Below are 15,069 nucleotides of genomic sequence, written 5' to 3'. Positions count from 1 at the left end.
TTTCAAAAATTTAAATAAACGGTAAAACTATGTTATGGTTGATCTCTCGAAATAATTGTATTGCATGTATTGATTTAACACACCTGAAAAAAATGTTTCATAAAGATAAAGATGAATTAGTTTCACGCGTCGAAAATATGAGTTTGCTACTTTATGGAGATTGTCTTACATTAACTTCTCTGAAATGTATGTCTGTATTGTAATGTGTATAATAAACTGTATCTGTCTGACATATTAAATGTTGATTTGTTCATCACTTGGTATGATGTTAGAAGCGGACCGTTAAAAGGAAGGAAGTTTTGCTCATTTGGTAAGCAGAAGTTTATTGCAAATTAGAATTACTTTCCTATTTGTCATGAAAGGTTCCTAGTAATAACACGACCTACTATTGGGATGTTTTAATATAACAACAACAAATATGGAAGAAAACACGTTTTAAATATACCATGCATCCAATCAATACAATCAATCATTTTCTCATTTTCATCGGTGGATATAACTTATTATTATATACGGCAAAGACATTCACACAAAATTTTCCGTTGAAATCGGTAAGGAAAGAAGCATGGTTCGTCATACCATGCGACATTTTTGTGATCTGCATAGGGAAACCGATATATTCTTTTTTTCTTTAACCTTGTTTCAATATTTTATTGCTTTATTTAATAAAGTGTAGGGCCCGCTCATTATAAGTAGATAACACATAGTTTTACTTACAATTTTTTGATAAACAAATCATATTTTTTAAATTCAATTAAAGCCAGGTGTATTTTTATTCCGAAAGTCACGTGATTTAATTTAACGAAAAGTATACTGATTTATCACAAAGAATATTCTATATTGTAATAATGGTATTAGCTGATTCGTGCAACAAGTTAATTTTTTCATAATATATCATCATCGTCAATTTATTAAACAATAAGGAAGTTTGAGGGTAATGGGAAATATAGGCAACATTGTTCTAAATATCTCTTGGAATTGCCTTAAAAGTTTAAATTTGATTAATAACAAGTGTCAACAATGGAGTATGATTATCATTTTTGTCTTGGAAACTACTCGCTCATAGTGATTGATAGTTTCATTAATCAATGATTCCAAAATGAGTTTTGAAAATGAAAAAAGTCGATGATTGATCATTTTATCGCATTGAAAACTTGTCTAATTTAATTTGAAGATTGGCCTATAACTTGCACGCGCAGATGGTTTTAAAAAAAAAATATTTTTGGCAAGAATTTTCAATAGTGAGCGTGATGTTACTGTTACATATTATGAAATGGTTCACTAGATAATAAATAACATGGGGTTTACAAAGACTGTATTATTATTTTTTTTCCATTGATTATAAGCGAGTTATGTAGGGGCTCGTTGTAAGATTTTAAACAATAATATTTTGTTTTCATTGCCTTTATTGGATTTCAGCTGTCTATGTTATTTACACTGATGGTACAATGAATAATATTTAAATCATCAATCATTATAACATGTATAAGCCGTTATGCTTGTTTATTTAAAATGATTCATTTGTATGTATATTTTAAATGACATGTAACGTATAAAATGAAACATAAATCTGAAACATTATCTCATGTATGATATAAAAATCAATCTCATTATCTTTTAAAACATACAAGATAGGATATTCTTCTGGTTTTAAAACTATTGTAAATGTTATGATTGTAATGATTGTTTATTTGAAATGGATTTAATTCAAAATGCAAGTTCCTGAACCAAACAGGTTGTAATATCATTTGAATATTTGTTCAGCTCATTGAACGCCGCCTTTCCTTGTGGATCTTGTTTATCATATTTTATGGATATCACTAAGTAAAATATTTGCATACTTAATTATTAATATTAAACTATGTACTGTAAAAATGTATATTATTCCAATCAAATATCTGTATAACAAGAATTCCATACAGTCACAAAATCTCCGATAAGAATTCGTTTATGTAATGTAGCTTGATATAAGAAAATAGAACTGTAATGTTGAATAAAATGTTAATTTTTCATGGACAGATATTTGATAAACTGTTAAATCTTCATAATTTCAAAGGATATATCTACTTCATTCTAGGCGTGGGTATGTCTTATTCTAGACATTTGATTGACGTGGCTAAATTGATAAAAAATGTATTCCAAGGATCGCCCACATCTTCTAACCCTCTTAAAATAATGCGTCTTGTATCAACATAAGTCAACACCACTGAAACAGACTCGAAATTAATCTAAACAAATTTAGGATATGTCAATTAAAATGATCTGAGTAACATGTTTTACATTTATGGAATTTACAAAAATACATAATATTATGTATGTTACCTTACATGGAAGTGAATTCCAGAAAAATGTAAGTAAAGCACAATGAAAAACATTTTAAACTAAAGGAAAAAATTAAAGAACCAACCATAAATATTAATAAGATATATTCTTCAATTACTGATTTAAAATTAAGACTAGGACAAGTTTGAAAATTTAAAGCGTAAAGAAACTGATTTTAACATTTAAATAAAAATTGGTTTACTTTCATTTATAGACCCGTTAAAACAAAATTGTATTAAAAAACTATAATTGCACATGATTCACTTCAAGGTAACATTTCTTTAAATGTCATGAAGAGTGTTTTAATATTATATATGTTTACAGACAAATCCTCAATATTTTCCTTACTCTTAGAAAAAGAAAAGAAGCAACCTTATTATAGTATAGTGGCGAATCAGTTGCGTCTTCTCCTATTCATTCTGAGATAACTGTGATATTGCTTTTGACAAAACTGCGGGGAAACAATTAAATGCGTAGAATTCCGGAAAGATTAAGTGCAAAACTATTCATGGGACAAAATCAAATAAAAGTGAAGCCTTATTACTGTCAGAATTGAAATGAAATTTCACAAATCAATATCTGTTTGCACTCGTTATTGTGTTATTGCTATGGTATCAAAAACGATTCTTTGTAAAAAAAAAAGAATGATTTGATACTATGAGATAAATATTGTTTTGATTAGATCGATCATACGTATCATATTTAAAAACGCCATGCCCCGTGTTCGCTGAGAAAATATCAGGTTTAGGATCAAATTATCCTGATTTTATTTTCTTTGTTTAATAAAACCAAGAATGATCGTATTTTTCCTAGAATTAAATGGTTACCGTAGATATTTAAAATGTAAAATAAATGCTGATTTTCAAAGAAAGGGACAAGATCGACGAATAGCAAAATAAAAACAAAACAAATCGTATCAAACTAAGGATCAATTTTAGGATCCGGATGAATATGTCCATATCTTGTTTATTTAAAATAACAATACATTTATTTGCAATTTCATAAAAATCTACCTTAAATCCATTTTCATGAAATTTGATCCTGATCCGAATATTTATCTTTGAACCTTAGTGAACGAGGGGCCAGCAGTACTTTATGACTTTAAAAGATAATTGCTATGGCATGTCCGCACAGTTTATTGATTTCAAATTAAATCGTGACATAGCCATTTTATGAGTTGTTTTATCGTTTTGTTCCCATTGCAACAGAATAAATTTTGTCGAGATTTTAGTACTGTATTTCACCACGGAAACTGTATTAAGTTTAGTATCCGCGAAGTACGTTGCATCAAATAGACATTTTAAAACCAGAACTGTCAATGCCTATAAACATTAACTTCCGTTTGTTTAACTGTCGTTAATGTGTGTGTAAAGACATATATTTAATAGTACATGACAATTTGTCTACAATAATATTAATTCTCTTTAACAGGTGATTTATAATTTTATATATTGATAGTTCCATTGAAAAGTGCATACAGTGACTTATGCCGGTTGAAAAAGGCCTGAGGTACACCTTCGACCATTATTTGAGGGACGAGCTAGTTTCACAGTAGAGCCTCCTACTTCCCCTTAGCTTGCTGGATTGTTACCTCACTTTTCAGGGATGGCAATTGGGGGGGGGGGCATCAAGACAGAAAATTTCATATGGTCACTCTCCTGCTCTTGTTAAACTGTACTTGTGTTAGAAATACGTTAGGTGCCTATCCGTGCATTATTTAATACACAAACTGGCAGATGAGTAAACCCACCCATCATCCGTAAGCTAGATTGTACAGGAACCTAAAGATTCGAACCCACAGCAGTGAGGGATAAGTAAATGGAACGCAGTAAACCAGTCAGCCTCGGACGCCTAAAAATGAATGGGAAAAGTCAATTGACATATATGTCATGTATGTATTTACAAACAGTTATTTTATTTATATTATGCTTGTAAAATCTCTTATATATATCAATGTTATTGTCATTTGTTATTGGTAAAGTTTTAAGTTTAAATCTCTGAAGCATACAATCATTTATCCTTCATCCCACCGCCTTTAATAATTCATTTTCAAATATATCATTTTGCATGTTGATTAATTATACTACTTTACAGAAAATCTTTCAGATAATAATTATATTTTCGAATATCTATATAAAAGCATCAATAGTTAGAAAGACAAATGTAATAAAATACAATGATTGTTTTAAAGATCAAGAACAGACATATTTCAGTGTAGCATGTTATGTAAATCATTTTATGATAACAGTCCTAGGAGTAATCATAATAAATATACATCATAAAATGGGAACATCACATGCCATTAAATGAATTTCTGATATCTCTAAATTAAATGTTACTTTCAAAATATTGTCCATTTAAAAAATACTCACAGGAAATTAAGTTGTTCCGATTTTGATTTAACCAGTCACTTACTCAGCAATCAAATTTCGTTATAAATTGTAAGATATTCTCAACATAATTAAATGGATAATTTAAATAAGTAAACGCAAACGTTGCAACTAAGTGCAAACTTATTCAATGGACAAAACCTTTTATTACCCCTCACTTTTTTCGTAATGTTAATTTCCCATAGGCCTCTGGAAGTTATTCTTGCTGTTAATGCAAGTCTACCACGTGACCAAGAAATTTATACTGATACAGGGGTAACAGTACTTTTTAACAGTATAACATCTGGTCACATGGTCTATTTTCTAAATAAAATAAAATAAAATGGCCGCCAATTTTTCTCGATTCATTGTTATTTTCGAAGTTAACCACAATAGGGCATCACTTAAGTTACTATGAACACCCATAAACTTTAGTTGCTTTCACCCTGGAGTGCTTTTCGCGTATAAAATCTCATTTTGTTGAATAGTTTAAAAGTAAACATCCCTTCTCACCGGAAGTAATGGCAATGTGAAAAATTATGTGTCAAACTAGAACATTCAGACGAGTAAAGATTATTTAACAATTTGAATCTTAATCAATGAGACATTACAGATATGCTGGACAGACATAGGATATCATGGTTATTTTGAAAACACATTGGTCAAAAACCATGCGAAGAATATTCTGGATACAGAAGGATCAGATTTCACTGATCATAACCGTATAAATGGGTTTGTGTTTTGTTTTCTAAATAAAGTACAGCTTATTGTATGTTTATGACTGGTAGATATCATCATAGACAAGACTGATTTTAAGAAAATATGAATGCTGGAGGCATTTTATAGTACAAGTAATATCTTGAGTGTTTTAACCTAATACTGGTATGCTGAAGACGATGAGGGTGGATACCAAGAAAATAAACTTGACCTTGACCTTCAAAAGGTCAATTCAAAATGGCTGCTCAATATTTCGTAATTAAGATTTTATTTTTCGTTAAAACGAAAACATATTTCTAATTGGGAATTATTATCTCGTAAAAACGAATTCAATTCAGGAAGAAAATGTAGAAAATGTCACTTCAGGTGATCCGTAATTTTCAACATTATTTGTAGCTATGATTTTTTTAAGTTGTTCATTTTGTTTTCATATATTTTGCACTTATTATGGTATTTATGGTTTAAAATGAATATTTAAAAATTATTTTGAAATGTCAGAAAATGTCATTTCAATGCCATAAACACAACACAAACCGACACAAAAAATGTTTTAAAAAATAAACTTTTTCGTGAACTTTAAAAACAGTATTCTCACTCGTGGCCACGCCACTCGTGGGAATACTGTTTTTAAAGCCCACTCGATGAAATAAAATTTCATCTTACACACAAACAAACAAATGTCCTCTATATACCCCATATTCGAAGTGTAATCTTATATTTCAATTAGTGCTGTAATGTATTTATAATTGACAGATCAATGAAATAAGACTAAACAAAATAAGCAATGAGGCTGTGAATACAAACAAATGAACTATTGTTGTTCCAACATGCAAAAGCGGGATTAAGTATGCGCAAAACCATTACAAAATCTTTTTTCAAGGCGACATGTGACACATTATAAAATTTATCTATAAAATAAAAGATACCACCTTTGTTAAGCCTTTTCTCCAGAAACTATTAACTAAAGACATAATAATTAAATAATTGCAAGTATTTAAAAAAAAATTAAGGCAGTACAAAATTTTAAGAATTTAAGCTTGTAATATGTTTATCCTACTTAACCCTAATATCTACGACATCTTGGCTCTATCTCAATCTATGAAAGTTGTTTTCTGTCAATTTTCTGTACCTCAGGTTTATATATAAAATGTGATAATTGAGTGTTGAGCAAACTAGGTTTAAAAAATATTCAACCTACTTTTTAAATAACATTTCTGTCCCATTCTTTTATAAAATGTGTCACTTGATGAAATGTTGAAATTAATAAAGAGCCGTTTTTCAGCACATTGTGAACATTACACATGTATGCTGCATGTAGTTTTTTTGTGTGTTGTTTTGTTTGTATTTGTTGTTTTCTGCCAAAAATAATATCTGCATAATTCATTTTTTAGATTCAATTATATCTGCATTCAGGTATACGATGGATAATCGTTAATATTAAAAAGTCATCTTAAACTTTATCACATTCTTAACAAAAATACAGAAAACAACAAATGTTTACCATTTTGTTTACAAATAAGTGACTATTTAATTTGAAATTTAAAGTTAAAGTTAGAAACAACAACAACAATAACAACACATATTTTCATCGAGTCATAAAATGTCTGAAACCGAGATATTGCTACGTGTGCTTGCTATGCCATGGCAGCTCTCGAAAATTTTGGAATTCAGTCACGGTTTTGAGAAAATTCTACAAGAACAGCAAAGTTATCTATAAAAATACTACTTGTTAAAAAATGGAGTAATATTTTCTTTGACCATATATAAAAGTCACGTGGGTTGCCTACATAATAGAGGTGTTAAAATATAATTGTAATACACCCTTTGTTAGCCATTGTAATAGTATTTAATGTATAAAGGATTTTCAAAATTAGTTATTATTCAGAGCGGGCGCTATGGTGCAGTGGTAACACTGTCTGCCTACAAATCAAGGGGTCGTGAGTTCGATCCCCCGCTGCTCCACTGAACGAATAAATGACTACAAGACTGACAAAACCAGGACATAGACACAGGATGACGGCAACGATAGAAACAAGAAAAGACCTTAACGGAACAGGAAACAAGTACCGAAAGTACAAGACCGAAGACGACGACCGATAACAGAAGGAAGAACGGAGACAAGAATTGACAACAAGCGAACAGAGACGAAGAACGCTAACAGAAGAACAGAGACAGGGACCGATAACAGAAGAACTGACAACAAGCGAACAGACACGTCAACCGATAACAGAAAAACAGAGACGGGGATCGATAACAGAGTTGACAACAAGAAAACGGAGACCAGGACTGATTATAGAAGAGACGATAACCGATGACAGAAGTACGGAGGAAAACGAGGACAGGGACCGATAACAGAAGAACTGACAACAAGACAACGGAGACGAGGATTGAAACAGAAAAATAGACGAAGACCGATAACAGAATAACATAGACGATACCTGAATACAGACGAATGAAGACGGGGATCGATAACAGAGACGGGAACCGATGACAGAATTGACAACTAGAAAACGGACACCAGGACTGATTACATAAGAAAAGAGACGAGAACCGATGACAGAAGAAAGGAGAAAAACGAGGACAGGGACCGATAACAGAAGAACTGACAACAAGACAACGGAGACGAGGATTGATAACAGAAAAATAGACGAAGACCGATAACAGAATAACATAGACGATAACTGAATACAGACGAATGAAGACGGGGATCGATAACAGAGACGGGAACCGATGACAGAATTGACAACTAGAAAACGGAGACCAGGACTGATTACATAAGAAAAGAGACGAGAACCGATGACAAAAGAAAGGAGAAAAACGAGGACAGGGACCGATAACAGAAGAACTGACAACAAGACAGCGGAGACGAGGATTGATAACAGAAAAATAGAAGAGGACCGATAACACAACATCTAACAACAAAAGAACTGAGACCAGGACCGATTACAGAAAAAAACTGACAACAAGAGAACTGCGACGAGGACCAAAACCTGAAAAACAAAAGTCACGACCAATAAGAGAAGAAGACAGCAGAGAAATGCGACGAGAACCGATAGCAGAAGAACGAAGACGACGACCGATAACAGAAAAACGTACACCAAAACTATTTAGAGTACTCAGAGAAAGGTGCATTTAATTAATGTATATTTTTCATGCACACGTTTTAACCCCTCACACATACGCACGCTGTGCAAACATAAGTAGGCATCTGAGTAGCCACTCTATATGCTTGCATAGAGTGCCAGATAAAATATATGAAAGCTCTATATCTAGCAGATAGGGCAGGAAAGAGTGTGGTGTTCGCTGCGTAAATGCCTTAAAAGTTTCAGTACTATCTTTAATATTACTTCTATATTACTATTATATTGGCCTATAGAAAAATGTCTGCCATCTTGGATTTTTCGGCCATATTGGATTGTTTTGTGTTTTTTTAATTCTGTTTTGGTGTCTTATTTGTTTTTAGCTAAACATGCTTTGTGACAAATTTCAGGCTTTTCCTTTCCTTAAAAGTTTTATTTGATATATCATCCATTTATGATAAAGAAATTTGGCGGCCATTTTAGTTGTCATTTTAAATGGTCAACATCAAGTTTTTCAATTTGGTATCCACCTTTATCGGATTCAGCAAACCTAAAATAGGTAAAAATAGGTAAAATACACCGAGATACCACTTGTACTACAAAATGCCTCTAGCATCTTATAGGGAGCCAAATTATCAAAATCAGTCCTGTCTATCACTTGCTTGGAGAATAAAAGAAAAAAATCTCAAGTCGGCCTACTGTACAGTACACTTAAAATTTAAAAGGTAAGGACAGTTTAGTTATTGTTACTCTTGGTTTATTTTTGTTAAATGACAATTTCATGTGATCACAGTATCCGTTCGGGGTAAAAAAGAAATAACACATGGGTTTGTGAGTACCAGTAAAAATATCATCCTTCGTAAAAATCCTGTTGCCCTCAGCTACGCTTCGGGTAACAGTATTTTCCCTCGGGATGATATTTTTACTGTTTCCCGCAAACCCATGTGTTATTTATATAATAACACTCATGAAAAAGTATGGGATGAAACTTCTTTGGGAATCAGTTATTTGTGGATTAATGGAACAGTATACACAAGGGGTCGAACGTGTAGCGGTGCGATACGTTTTTAAGCGAGGTGAAATCGTGCGATACGTAATAATGGCGGAGGTATGAAACAAATAATGTGAGTAAGAACCAGCTTGCTTCAAATATTTGTTCTCTGTTGTATTTTTTTTAAATAAAATATATGCTGAGCGAAAGATGTGTGTGTATATGATGGTCAAAATAAAAGAATTTATTTCATTATAAGGACAAAGTTATTGAGGTGTTTGCTACCTCAAATGTCACCGGCAATCTGACATTCTTATGACAGAAAAACAATAACAGACAATATGGGAAAGATATTTGATTAGTTATTTCAACATGTTTATTATACATAGGAAAACAAAATACACGGAAAGTTTTAACCATCTATTACACATATATCTACAAAATTCCCGTATTTCTTACTGTACGCATGATATCTGATTCGATAAGCTAATTGTACGCAAATAGTGGTTCCTTACGATTCGTTGTAATGATCGACTTATCTACGTATTGGCAATTGTGCGTATGGTAATAGCATTTGCAAATGGATATATAAGAAAGGATTTAACTATATCATACTTAAATTGTGCGTATGGGAATATCATTCGCAAATGGATATATAAGAAAGGACAGTTCTAATTCCATGTACTGATACAGTGAAATTTAGAAGACTTTCGAAATTGACACGTGTTTTCATTTCAGTAAAATACTTGTGAAATGGGTGTGACATGTCCAATTTAACGAAGGGTCCGTTGGACACATTTGGCAGTGCATGTTGGCCTACTATATGTTTTCCTTGCTTGTGGAAGAGCTCTTAATTAAGCCTACATGTATGTGAAAAATATAGTATATGATATTAAGCAGTGAAGGACATTTTCATTAGTCAGCTAGACATTGAAAGAATAAACCATATACATGATTAAGATTTTATAATGATTTTATAAGAAAAATTTATAAAAACAGAAACACCAGCAAGAGGTTTACATTTATTTTAAGTGTTAATAGTGAGTGAATGACGATACATGTATATGGCATTTAAATTTAAATATATTAGGAGAACAATCAATATTGTAGTATCACGATTTTTTTCATTCGAACTGCAAACTATATCCAAAATGGATATACATTTTAATGTAGACATCATCTCTCGTGTATTTATGTTCACTATTGTCTGAAATGTTTGTTTGAAATAAATTATCAAAAATTTCGAGCTATTTCTTTTGATTACCTTAATAGAGTCTATGAGCACATCTGCGGATGTTTCTAAATTTAAAATTTCACCATTTTCGTGTTAAATGTTGAATTCTGCTTAAGCCGGTGGTAGATAGCTATCTCTTGGCCACGACATAGTATATCGTGGCCACGACTTAGCTATCTCATGGCCACGACTTAGTAACTCGTGGCCACGATATAGTATCCCGTGGCCACGAGATAAATAAAAACACACACATGTCACATTTGTGCCACCGTAGGTAAAGGTGCAGCTTGGTTCACTTTTCTCAGTGCTTAAAATTAAACTGCAGATTTTAGACAAAGAGAATTTGATGAAAAGTTCACACAAACATTGACATTTTGATGCAATTTACTTACATAAACATAACATGATTCAAATGACTAGGTATTTTGATTCAATGTCTAGTGTATTGTGTGTTTTAACAAGTTTCAATGACCTTGACTTTTTGACGTTAAAATGGATGGGGCGGGTACATGTAAAACTCATCAGGGTGCGTTTTCAAATAAGAATATTTGGTGTCCGGGGCCCAATATTGATTCCACGGTCAGTTTAATGTATCAACAGGTCTCTTTGTGTGGCTGGTAGAACTATTCAACCGTTATATATATTTAATGCACAAAGTTTGATTTGCTCTCATAATTTTGAAATTGGACCAGTTTCTACTTTTAACCGTTGGGACAAAAACACAAATTGCACGTTGTTTTCGCGATTTTGTGCCATAAAGAGTGGGCAATTATGGGGGCGTCCACATATTTAGAATAAGTAACTTTAAAAAGACGCAGTGTCATAAAATTCACAAAAAATATCTTCTTATATGGTTTTGCTTTTACGCACGTTTAATGAATTCGCAGATTATGGTGATTTTATATTTTAATTATTTCACAAATGATTTGATTGTTTCGCGTTTTCGCAAAATGAATGTTTTATCAAATTGAAGGTGAAACAGAGAAACTGGCATTCACATTTACAATATTAAGAAGATCTGAACGTTAGTAAGATTGTTGAAAACATTTGGGGAAAAACTTTCATCTGCATTGTACTTATGACTAATTTGAAAATTTTTAAATATTAACATATTTCTATAACTTATGATCTTCCTTTTTTGTTTCCATTTGGGATGAAGAAATACAAATGGTCGAAAAATAAAACCTTTTGATTAACGACAACACGTTTGTTTAATATTTTCCAAAACTCCAGAAAATCATGAGGATTAGTAGTCGGTCATTTGGATCAATTTGAAATTATTTGTTTTTGATCGAGGAAGGTCATTTCAGTGGACCTTACTTTAATATATGTCTTATGTTGACGTTCTTCCAGGAGCATCATCAGTTGTTCTTACATTGCATATCTCATTGAAATGTAAAATGTATGTACTTGATCATTAAATATTAATGGGCATAAATTATCAAGAATACTTATGAAAATATTACTTTGTTCGCTGTATCGTTTACAAAACAACTATTTCAAGTAAACAGATATGAATAAATGACAGCATGGCCCATAAATCCCATCCATCACACATTAATTATTTCTAAGTATTATATTACATAATTTTGTGGTGATTCCTTAGATAAAGTTTGATATATCCAGTACTCGTAATAACGTTTACATTTCAATTAATCATGAAAGAAAAAGCCAAGGACTTGGTTTGTATCTGCTTTTAAAGTTAATATATCATTTATCATATGGCTCCTCTTATTTTATTAAATAGTTTGACCCGCATTGATAGTGAGTGGACAAATTGTATCAAGGGCAACCTCAAGTGTCGTGAAAGGAAACAAATGTCATGTTCTCTTAAACATTTGAATTATGAGTCTGGTTTTAGTAAGACGGTTTGTTATCTCATACATTGTCTTTTATATTTAAAAATTAGTCAGTAATAAAGAGTGGAATTACCATAAGAATTTATCAAAATTATAATAAACAGACCTACTAAGTCGGAATAACAGAGGTCTTAATTTACTAGGTCTCTTTTTATTTTTTTTATTTTATTTTTGAAACCAACATTTAAGGCCGTTTATTTATATTTTCCTTTTTACATAATACATTCATTGTACATCCTTCAATTAATTATTTTACATAACATACGTTACAAACTAATATATATGTTGCTGTAGACATTTTAAAATAATTTCAAAGCGCTTAAACCTGAATCTCTTTAAGAAAAAGTTAAGAAAAAGGATATTATATTTTAAACAAGATAAAAATTTGTTGAATCAATAATAAAAGAAAAATTTGAGTCAGTTGGAAGCATGCTGAAAATTTGGGGAGGTGCTTAAATATAAAAGGATAATTTGCAAGAGCAAAAAAACTGTAATAAACCAAAACATAGTTTTCCAACAAACTACGGTAAGATAAAAAATGGTAATACTAAGAAAGAAAAAAAAAGAAAGGCTGCTTTGGTAATATTCTTTTGATATATCATCAATCGGTTCTTATAACATTCCACTTCCTGTAGAAATCATATAGAGAATCATTTTGAAATGCTATGTATTTTTCTTAAGATATTCTATCAATCAATTTTCTTTTAAACACAATATTATTTGGTATTTTCTTTTTTGTAGAGAATATATGATAAAATTTTATTTCGTGAATGAAAAAGGACAAAAATTTGTCTTTGGTTGCATGTATACCAATTTCAACCAACCACAAATTTTGAAAAATATTATCCTTACAAATATCAAACGCATTTAAATATATTTGTTGCCAATTTAATTTTTATCTGAAAATACTGCCTCCCATTTTAACTGGGATTTTAGTTTCTCATTCTGGTATTTTAGCCTTCTTTCTTTTTGAACCTGTGTTAATTTTCTATTTACAAGATGTGTTTCTGTTTTTTTTTCTAAAAGCTCATAAACATTTATTTCCTTAGTTGTTCCAGATGGAAAGATATTATCTAATTTTCTTTTCCAACATGTTGGGATTGAAAAGATAAGTCTATCATGGCAATTTAAAAACTTAGTATTAGGAATGTTACACTCAGATTTTAATTGACTCAAAGTTTTACTAGGTCTCGTGTAAAAATTTAACATGTTCTTATATTCTCTAAAATAGTCTTTGTTTTGTATTTGTGTCAACAAGTGTCTTAGTTCGTACCGATGCTGTCAATAAATGAATGAAATTACGGGATACTTAAACTTGGACAAATTGTAACTTGTACCATCTTTTAAACTAAAAATAATTCATGTCCATGGATTAAAAAAGTTAAGACTATTAACATCGAGAGAGAAATAAAACACAATTCATTTCGAAGCAGACGCTGAATTATCAAATACCAGCTCATTATTATCTTCTACAATATATGTTGAAATGATATTGTGTTCCATTTTGTTTATTACGCTTCTGTCTTGTAAATAAACAGTTTATATTTCACTATGGAATGCTATCGAGGCACATGTGCAAACATTAGTTTAAATAAGTCTGAATTTATAAGCTTAAATCTGAAATTAACGTGCCTTGGCCTGTTTTATATGTGTTTAATGTGCATTATCGTGTGGATTGTCTTAATGTCATATAAAATACATTCATGCTCAGCAATTTCTGTATATAAATTCAGTGTTGACAACATAAAATGGTATATTAGAATAGCAAGGTGAATCCCGTTCTTTATGTTACATATGTTCTAACATTTGCATAGTTATACAGACTTTAATCCAAATATAATCAGTTTTACTTCTTTCTTAAAAAAACTATCGGGCAAATGCGACAATAAGCTATCAAAAGTAATAGAACAAACAAAACACTAACGTGTCACCAAGAATCCAAAGATCATTTGAGTGGGCGGTGTGGCGGGATGGGTAGTGCATCTGACTTGTAATCTATGAATTGCTGGCCACCTGGGCTCAATTCCCAACATGGGGCAAGCCGTTTCCGTGTGCAAGAAACTTTTCAATCATTGCTAAGGACGGGTTGAGAATTGAAAGTGTTTCGATAAGCTTATAGCTTCCAACTCAAATCATATTAAAATAAATTCTTCAAAACCTATCGATCATTTCTGTTTGACAACAACATAATGATATTGTAATACATTGTTATATCTTTACTGATTGACATAAGTTTATGCTATAAATATTAACCTTTTTTAAGCAGCAAAATATAGATTAATCATAGATCAAAAAGTACAATGAAAGGTATCAATATATGACAATGAAGAAGTAGTATATTGTACTGACCACACCCTATCGTTATTCAGATCCAACTGTCTGTCTGTGCACAAGTATGTGGCTGAATGATGGGAATGTACACTATCATGATGTGTGTGAATTATATCTCATACTGTAACGTACATAAATATCATATTTAGGTGCCATTAGATAAGTA

Source organism: Ruditapes philippinarum, unplaced genomic scaffold (assembly GCF_026571515.1).
Source record: "Ruditapes philippinarum isolate M1 unplaced genomic scaffold, ASM2657151v2 ctg2958_1_1_1_1, whole genome shotgun sequence".
Lineage (NCBI taxonomy): Eukaryota > Metazoa > Mollusca > Bivalvia > Venerida > Veneridae > Ruditapes > Ruditapes philippinarum.
The sequence above is the reverse complement of the archived record's forward strand: the minus strand, read 5'-3'. Positions refer to the sequence as shown.